The sequence below is a fragment of the Ziziphus jujuba genome, chromosome 7 (genome assembly GCF_031755915.1).
Source record: "Ziziphus jujuba cultivar Dongzao chromosome 7, ASM3175591v1".
Lineage (NCBI taxonomy): Eukaryota > Viridiplantae > Streptophyta > Magnoliopsida > Rosales > Rhamnaceae > Ziziphus > Ziziphus jujuba.
In genome coordinates this window covers 23,223,813-23,234,075 of record NC_083385.1, presented here as the reverse complement: position 1 = coordinate 23,234,075, position 10,263 = coordinate 23,223,813, and positions in this window count along the sequence as shown.

Sequence of the window (10,263 nt, the reverse complement as noted above, 5' to 3'; positions counted from 1 at the left end):
TGGGTCCTAAGGGGGGTGGATTGTGACCACTAGTGTGGGTACTTGTAAGAGGTAGTGGTAGTTTACTTTGTGTTCAATCTAACATTGTTCGGGTGTAGTATAGGGATGGTTTAAATGTAAAGATAGATACTCTCATAACATTAAGGCCTCTCCAGAGTAGTTAGCTTCATGGTTTGAAAAACATTGAAGTTAACCTAAATTGTGGACAATCTTGGCAGTGAATAACAGGTTCATCAATACAGGCGAGGTATTACAAATGGTATTAAAATTTTTACCAGGTTAGAAGTGTGCTAGCGAGAACATTGTACCTTTAAAGGGGTGGATTGTGATGATTAATGTGGGTAAGTGCATGAAGCACTAGCAAACTATATACTGTCCAATCCCACATTGTCCGAGAATGGTATGGGGATGGTTCAAATCTAATGATAAACACTCTTATAACGCCTAGGCTTTTCACAGTGGTTGACTTCTTGGTTCAAAGAAACTTTAAAGTTAAGCGTGCTCAGGTAAGAGTAACTTAAGGTTGGTTGACTTTTTGAGAAATTCTAAATAAAAAATTCCATACCGAGTGTGGTGGCCAAATTGGGGATAATATCAGCAAAGAGTGACAAGTCCCACCAGTGGAGGCGGGGTTTTACATGTACCTTTGCTAACAGTTCTAAGTTGCAATACTAGATGAAGTTGATTAAACCATAAAGTAAAAGGCACCTCCAATTCTATTGTTAAGAAAGCAGCTAACACTAGCACTTAATCTAACCTCTCCCATATATGGAGAAAGTAATCACTCTTATTGCACCAAGCAAAAACAAACCCACTGCTTCTCAAATGGATGATCCCCTAATCATTTATAAACCGAAAAAACAAACTTTGCCTTCTCCAATCACCATCTCAACCTCCTCTCTTCTCACTATCATGCAAACTCTCAATAAAATCTACTATGCAAATCCAAGTTCGATTACTACGGCTCCTCATCTCTTTAAGAGAATCCCATAAGCAAACCTTGTCCACCAGTTCTCTGTAGCCATACATAAAAGTAATCTGTAACTCCTTACTTCCTATCTGACTTATCAAATCCATAACATTCCCTAATTTCCTAATCGATAACATCTTCAATTCTTTCCTATAAAAAATGCAAAGATGTCTTGAAATTATTATGGGATTCACTTAATCAAAACTTTAGATCTTCAACCTCTTACTTAAGTTCTTTATGATTTTCTCAATATCTTTCATGTCACTTAAGCAACAATCTGGATTTTTTAAGAACACACAATTATTTAAGGATTGAACTGTTAGAGGAACTCTAAAATCCTGATAATGCTAGTACGTTAGACTCATTTAGAGGAGTGGGGTTGATTAAGAGTAGCCACCTCATCCTTTGAGTTAGTTAGCATCATAATCAACATCCATATAAACATCTAGTAATTTCATGCCCGACCCATCACTTTTTCGCTTAATCTTTCTCTACGACCCTTTGAAAGAGAAATATTGTATTTTATTTATCCTTATCGCGACACATTAGCACTTTTCCCTTTTGCTCACATTGTATCTTTCTTTTTCTTAGAGTTTTTACTTACTGAGATCCTTTTTATCCTCCTTGTATCAATTATGAATTGATATACACCTTTATTAGTCATTACATATTTAGTCGACATGTTATTTTCTATTACTTCTTTATATTATTTTCTTCTTCCATGTTGCCCCCCCCCCCCCCCCCCCCCAAAAAAAAAAAAAAAAACCTTTATTATGGTAACATTCTCAATCGTTTTTGAATGCTCCAAGCAGAATGATGTATTATCTGAAGAGAAAGACGGTCCTCAAGTCTAGCTTAGATCCCCATTTCCTTATGTTGTTTAATCAAAGCCTAAGTGTTACACATTCCTCTTTTATTCAGACTTAGTATTACATGGCCAGTATTCTGAACTTCTAACTCATTCTCCACATTTCTCCTGGTATAATGTCCTCCTATCTCTCGTCTACATGCAATGCAGGACCAATGCCATATGTTTTTGTCCTTGCATCGATTCTTCGAACTCTACTTGCAATTATCTCTCTCTTGTCTCCTTTGAAATTTGAAAGGCTATCCTTACCTTAACCACCTCCCATATAAGCTTTGTCTGTTCAAACCCATTCTTTCCTCATCCATATTTAGAATGCGCACTTTTATGTTCTGACCCATTTATCCACAAGCGTTATAAAAATGTGGAAGTTTTCCATACTTGAAGGAGATCCATAAAGGCTTTTGAATTTTCATTCTAACCTAGATCCTAGGTTTTAAAGGGTTTTTAAAAATAAATCTAATTCCAACCTCCACTAAAAAAATATAGCTTGTTTTCCTATCCAAATATATATCTATAACTTCCTCTCCAATATTTCAATGATTTATGTTGAGTGCCATTCCATTGGTAATCCTAACAATTGTACTCGCATCTATAGATGTTCGAGAACTATTTCATTAGCTGAGATCTTTGGTTCCCACCTTTGAAAAAGAAGAACCAAGTCAGTGGAAGATCATGGACTGTATCTTCAACTTTATGTATATCTACTTCACACCCAAGCTGGAAACAAAAGACATCATTCTCTAACTCCTTAAATTTCACTCATTTTAATGGATTCCAACTCTTCTTAAAAACAAAAAACATGACATTATTATTCACCACCTTATTTGTGAGTAAATCATCTAGTAGATTATGTCGAAGATTGGTTTGGTCAATCATATCCTCCTTCTCTATGTCCACTAAAAAAGGAATGCTTATAAAAGCATGCTCTATGTGATCCATAATCATTTTTCTTAGAAGAAATCAATTATAGAAACATATAAATCAAGGTTTTTTTTTTTTTTTTTTTTTTAATGTCTACACTGGATAAATATCATTATTACTAAGGTTTGACTAACAATCTCTTAGAAAGTAAAAGAGGATAGAGTTGTTAAAAACATAATTGTTAAAAGATTAATAGACCAAACATATATCATTATAGGATAATTATCCAATCAGTATATTAAAACTTCATAAAGTTATGATACAGTGTAAAAAAGTTAGGTTAAAGTGAAAATAATCGATTAATTTATACTGTATTTAAGAGTTCCTGCTTGGATCATTACCATTATATATATATATATTTTATAGTAAAACATTTGGGGTCTTTTAATATTTATATATTTTAGTTTGCATGGTTCATTCTTAAAATATGTTGGAAAAATTCTACTTTCAAACCAAATTAATGTTTGCAATAGGCATATTATATAGCTTGGTAGTCATATTAAGAGCCATAATTATGCAACAACCACGTTAGATGGCTTGTAGCATATTTTCAATTCAAGAGTTACAAAATTTTCAATGAATTTGTAATATTCAAATAAATTACATTATTTTATGGCACAATTAAATTCCCTGCTGATTAAGGTGTAACACTTCACCTCCATTGGCGATCCTGTCACTATTTGCCAATATTGTCCCAAATTTAGTTACAGCACTCGGTAAGAAATTTTTTGTTCAAAACTTCCCAGAAGGTCATCCATCCTAGAGTACACTTAACTTCATAGCTCTTTTGAACCCTAAAACCAATAATTCTGAAAAGGCCTTAGCATTATGATAGTGACTATTATTACATTTAGACCATTTCCTAGTTTATACCTTGGGAATAAAGAATTGGATACCAGATAGCCTGCTAATGCCTCGCATTCACCTATATCAGTCGTCACATAAGGCCTATAAATTGCCTAACTTCTTTTAGCATGTAATATGGAAAGTGACAAAATAGAGGGAGAGCAGGAGAAAAAGCATTGTAGCCTTGTTCTCTTATGCCTCTGAAATATTTTTAGAATTGTCTATGGGTTACTAATGTGGAAGAAGAAAAGATAATTTCAAGTTTGCAAAGAGAAGCTTAAAGGTACAATATTTGAAGCTTCTATTATCCTTATATCCTAGAAGACAGATGCATACCAATTCAATAGAACTAGTGAAAGGCGAATATGTCTTAAAGACATTGTGTGAAATGCATACTTAGATGAGTATGGGGAATTGTAACATTTTCAATCCATATGAATTTTATAAGTGTGAGACAAATAGACATAAAGCACTTCAAAACTCCATGGTTGGGGAAACAACACTTGTAATAATATGGGATTACAATAAGAAATTGAATCTTGATATTAGAACCATGAAATAGATTATCTCGTATTTTAAAATCTTTAATAGTTTATTTTTAGAGGCAAATGGAGCTAAATAAATTTTGTTTATGTGTTTGCCTTTAAGCTCATATTATTTTTTACTTCATATTGTTGGGCTTGTAATTTGTTCTTAAATTGTTGGAATTTGAATAATTCTTTTCTAAAACTATTTTTGTGATTTTTGTATTTGTAGTTGCTAGAAGCAAATATATGGAATAAATGATAGATGCAAATTTGATATGGGATGAAGTCATCTGATTGGCAAATTTCCTTTTAAGAAAAGACAACATTCCTAAAAATTATTGCAAATGAGGATAGGTCTTACCCAAGTGAACACACCTACACCAAAAAAGATGAAAATAGGTTAAAAAGCATCATTTGGATATGCATATAATAGTAGTGTTTTTTGGTTTCTTATACATGTATCTAAAATTTCAGATATACACAGAAATAAAATAAAGATGAAAGAGTATCTTAAATGGAATATTCATGGTGATTGTAAGTTTGGCGAACTTGATAAGATTAGACATGGTCTACACAGTTTGCAAATTGAATAGGTACACAATAATAGTCATTGGAAAGAAATGGTAAGAGTGATCAGGTACTTGCATGATAAGTTCGATCGATAATGAGTTCATTGCTTTAGATAAATATGATGCAAAGATTGAATGGTATGCCTAAATGTATATATTGTAGACATAATTCCATAAGACAACAGATCTTAACCAGAGTTATCTTTGTTAACCATGTAAATCAAAGGATAATGTTATGGATTTGCTGAAGGTTGAATGAATATTTAGTTAAGATATCATCAAGGAGAATAGACTAAAACCCATGAAAAAAATAAGCAATTCAATAGATATCTAACCTAATTTACTAGAGGTCCTAAGATCTAGATTTAATGGGACAACTAAATTGTAAAGACTGAGTTTGATTATAGTGGGGTTATCCTTTTGTATGTTCTTATGATGAAACAATGATACCCATTGGAGAAAATTAAACCATGCTTTTAATGACTCTTATGCTTTAGGAGATTCCTAGAGGAGTAATGTGGGTTACTCTTAGATAAGAAATCATTCATGTGAGAGTGAAGTGCGACCGCTTCAAAGGAGAATTGTGGAGCTCAATTATTTAAAAATTCTTATAGAATCAAGTAGATGTTGATGGTTAAAATGAAAATAATAGTAAGAACTTAAAATGTGCTAGGAAGGATTCATATGTGAGGTGTACCATCATTTACACAAATGATAGAAAGGTTCAAGGACATTGCATTCACCTTTTAGCCAATAGAGTAAATATATCCACAAAAAGGGAAGGTTCAAAAGCTAGCACCTATTTATCTATGTAGCTTATGATTGTAGAATTGTACCATCATAGTCTTTTTGTTACATTTTTAAATTTTCCTTTTTGAGTATTCTATCAAATTCATTTATTTGGGGATTGATGGAAAATTTATTTTTAAAACCAAATTAATGTTTGTAACAGCTATGTTACATGGCTTGTTAATGATATTAAAAACAATAACTGTGTAACAACCATCTTAAATGGCTTGTTTAATAGGATTTTAATTCAGGGGTTACAAATTTTCAATAAATTTGTAATGGCCAATTAAATTGCATAATTTCCTGCTACTTTAGGCCTATAAATTGCCTAACCTCCTTCAGTGTGATCATAGTTAAAGTGATAGAACAGAAGGAAAGCAGGAAAGGATGCTCTGTAGCTTTCTTTTCATGTCCATCTAAAATATTCTTAGAATTATCTAGGGTTTACAACGTGACAGAGGAAAAACAATTTCAAGTTTGATGAGAAAAGCTCAAAGATTCAATATTTGAAAATTTTATAGTCCGTTGTATTTTCAAAAACAAATGTATCTGGATTCACTAGCACCAGTGATGACCAAATTTGTTTTAAGACCACTGTGTAGAACATAGGTTTGAATCCAAAGTTTATATCTTACATATTTTTGATTATTTTATATTAATATTTTGCTTGTTTTTTCTAAAATATATATAATTTGTATCTTTCTATATACTATTTTATGAGCTTATTATTTTAAGCTTACTATATTTTTCATGTCTCATTGTTGCTATTATGTATATTATATTTTTTCATATAATTTTTCTAACAAAATATATATTATCTTTAAGATTAGACAGTAAAATCTTAATAAATGAATATTTGATAAACAAATAATCTTGCTAAATAAATAAAATTCTTCTCTCCCAGCTCATACTAGTACACTAGATGAACAAATTCACAAAATGTATAAGATAAAAAATTGTTAAAATTTCATTTAAGACCCATTAAATGTATAAATTAATAATGGATTAAACTTATAAAAAATAATATATATATATATATATATTGAAAATTTTACTTAATAGCTTTCATTTTTAGTTTTCAATTTACAATAAATTTGTCTTTTTATCATACATATATAAACATCAACAATCCACCTAATCACTACAAGTTATGTCATTTCCTCCTTATTTGTTGCATTAGTTATTGAAGTATATTGTGTACATCTTAATAATGGAAAATATCCTATGTAAGTATACTGATTGCATGATAAGTATTGTATGTCCTGACTATAGGAACCTGCAGATATTCACGTGTTTTGATAAGGGGTTTATTTTGGACCATTGGATCAAAACAACGGCCTAGATCATTTTAGTGAAATAAAAAAAAAAAAAAACACTCGACTATATGTTTCCTGAAGGAAAGAACACGACTTTCATCTTCTAAAGAACACATTAATCTCGGGACTCGATATTCAGAAGAAAGAACAGTATGACTACTTTGTAGCCAATGAAGGTGAAGAGGATATGCCAGTGACAAGGAAGGGTGGAGGGCAATTTCAAGATTAGATCTTTTCCTCTTTTTCTTTTGATTTTTCTGGATTTTCTATTTTACATGTCGGGGTTTTCTAATTTTGGGTTCTTTTCTTTTTCTTTTTCTTTTTTTCTTTTCAATTTTATTCGTCAGCTACATTTTCACCATTAAGACATTATGGCTTTTTTTTTTTCCTTTTCATTTTTTAATATTTTCTTATGAAACGAATGGCTCAAATCATAGGCTAAGACTATAGACCAAGTAAAAAAAAGGAGATATGAGTGGTTTAATAAAAGATGTCATAGTTGACGGCTAGTCGTTCGTTCCAATGCCATCAATTTAGAAGCTTCTTCTTCCTAAGCCAATAGATGCGATTTCATTATTGGGAATTTTATCTTTGTCTTTTTATTTCTTAATCTACCCCTATCATGTTTAATTTAGTAACATTCATACTCATACCCAGAATATTGATAAAATACCAATAAAATAAATAAATAAATAAATGTTGATGAGATAATGCTTTTGAATAGGATATGACTTTGGAATTTTTGTTATAGTAACACTCATACGCACTAATTTGGAAGATTTATCATTCAAATATTAATATGGCATTGGAAATTATTTTGTTTTTGGGAACTTTTTTTTTTTCTTTCTATATAGAACTTGTCATGTTGGATCCTTGATAGAATGTGTGTAATTTTAGGAGTTGATTAGTTTTTAATTATGTCTTTCTCTTTTTGTTTTGTCTTTTATTGTTTTAGGAGTGAAGATGATTATTTTAAAAGGGAACTCATAATTATTTCTTTATCTCTCATTATTTCAGAATCTTCATAAAGTGTGGCCAAAGATAGACTTTAAGGCGAGCGAGTTATTCTAGACAGACTTTTAGATTTTGTTTCTAGGAAATAAAATTTTTATTTGATATTTGATGCAATATTGTTTTTATTGTATAAGATTTAGACATGGATGATGTAGGGTTAGAACCAGTTAATCTTTGTTGTCATGTTCAAATTCAGCCGATAATGTTTATATTTCTAGAGTGTCAAAAGACAACTAACCAAAGGTGGGATAAGAGTTTGGTTCAATTAGTGAAGTTGATGAGTTTTACAATAAATATGCAAGGCAAACAGGAATTAGTATTCAAAGTAATTCCACCAGGAATTCATGTGTTTTAAAGAGAGTGGGTCTCATAAAGAAGCTAGCTTGAAGAAAGGCATCGTGGGATCACTAAAGAAGGTTATAAGGCAAAACTTGAAGTGGTTAGGTCAAAATTGGGGAAACATATTGTCAATGTATTTATTTAAGAACATAATCATCTATTGGAAACCTTTTGAAGAGTACATCTATTGAGGTCACATCGTAATGTTTTTTTTTAAAGCTAAAAAACCATTAATTCAACAATTTTTAGCAGCAAATGTACCTACTTACTAATAAATAAGCATTCTTGAATTTTAATCTGGAGCTACAAAGAATATCAGATGTATAAAGAAGGATATCTATAACCATGAAGCTAGGTTATGTAATGATATGCAAGGATAGGAAGTTGAGTTGTTGAAGGAATATTTCCTAATAGAGCAAGAAAGGGATCCGTCATTTATTTTTGAAATAGATGCAAATGATGATTGTAAATTGAAGCATTTTTTCAAGCTAATTCAGTTTCTAAAAGAGCTTATGAATGTCATAGTAATGTAATTGTATTTGATACAACATACAATACCAATCAATATAGTATGATATTCGCATCATTGGTTGGAATTAACAATTATGGTCAAACAATCATATTTACTTGTGCATTCTTAAGTGATTAAAAAACTGAATATTTCATTTGGCTATTTGAGATGTTGAAGAAACCTATACCTAGTAACATCCCAAAAATAATTATTATTGATCAAGATCCCACAATGACAATGGTCATAGCTCGAAGTCCACTAAATACATTTCATAGGCATTGTAGTTGATACATACTTAATAATTTTTCTACACTCATAAATGCAGTTACTTACAAAAACTTTTACAAGGTTAAAAAATGCATATGAAAATTAGAGTGTCCTAAAGAATTTGAAAGAAAATGGGTGGCAATTATTGAGAAGGCCAACATATATGACAACGACTGGTTACAATCAATGTTTGAAATACATTCAAGATGAGTGCCTACATATGTTAATCATATATTCTCAAGTAGAATGTCAAGTAGCCAATATGCATAAAGCTCTCATGCATATTCCAAAAGGTATGTTTCAAAGAAAAATTTATTGGAATTTATACTTCGATTTAATATGGCACTTGCATATCAATGTCATAAGGAATTAGACGTTGATCATATTGATATTAATAAGAAGCCTATTTTGAAATTGCCATTGGAAATAGAAAAACAGATGGCTGAACTCTATATATGCAAGATTTTTTATAAGTTTTAAGATAAGTTGTAGCATAGCTTAGTGACTATAATATAATTTATGCGAGAAAATAACATACATAAATTGTATAAGGTTGAGAGTAGTACAAATGGAGAGGTTCCTAAAGTATGGCAAATTGTTAATGACAAAGTTTTGGACATTGCTTCATGTAGCTATAAAAAGTTTGAGAATGAAGGAATTTTATGTAAACATATTTTGGCATAATTGGGACTTTTTGGTAATATGCCTTTGTTGAAGCAATATATTATGTGAATATAGACTAAAGTTGCAAAGTTTAAAGTAATATTTGATAAGCATAGTGTCAAGATAAATGGAATGTTAGGTAGTTCAATATTCATGTGGCGAACTAAACTATTCCAACTTACTTCAAAGGTAATTGATAAAGCTATAACAAATATAAAGGTAGATGTAATTGTGAAAGATAACCTTGAAACTATGCTTGATAAGATTAAACCATTAATTGGTACCATAAAAAGTGAAGGAGTTTCTAAAAAAGGTAGTAACATTTATGAGCAAATTTTGAAAGAACCATCTCAAGTGAGGACAAAAGCATGTGAAGAAGGTTAAAAGGGGAGCAAGAGAAAGCAACGAAAGCTACAAAGTATAAAGGTAGGCAATTGCAATGGATATGGAAAAATTGGACAATTGCATGACAAAAAAAAAAATTGTTCGGTCCTCAATAATCAGTAAGAAATTTATAAATTTATTATTTGTTATTTATTATTTTTATGAGATTAGAATGATATATAAATTTATATGCTATTTTTATTTTGACGTAGATCCTTACAATTTGAAGATAATCCTTAACAAGCAACTGAATTTGAACTCAAAGCTGAAATTTTTTAA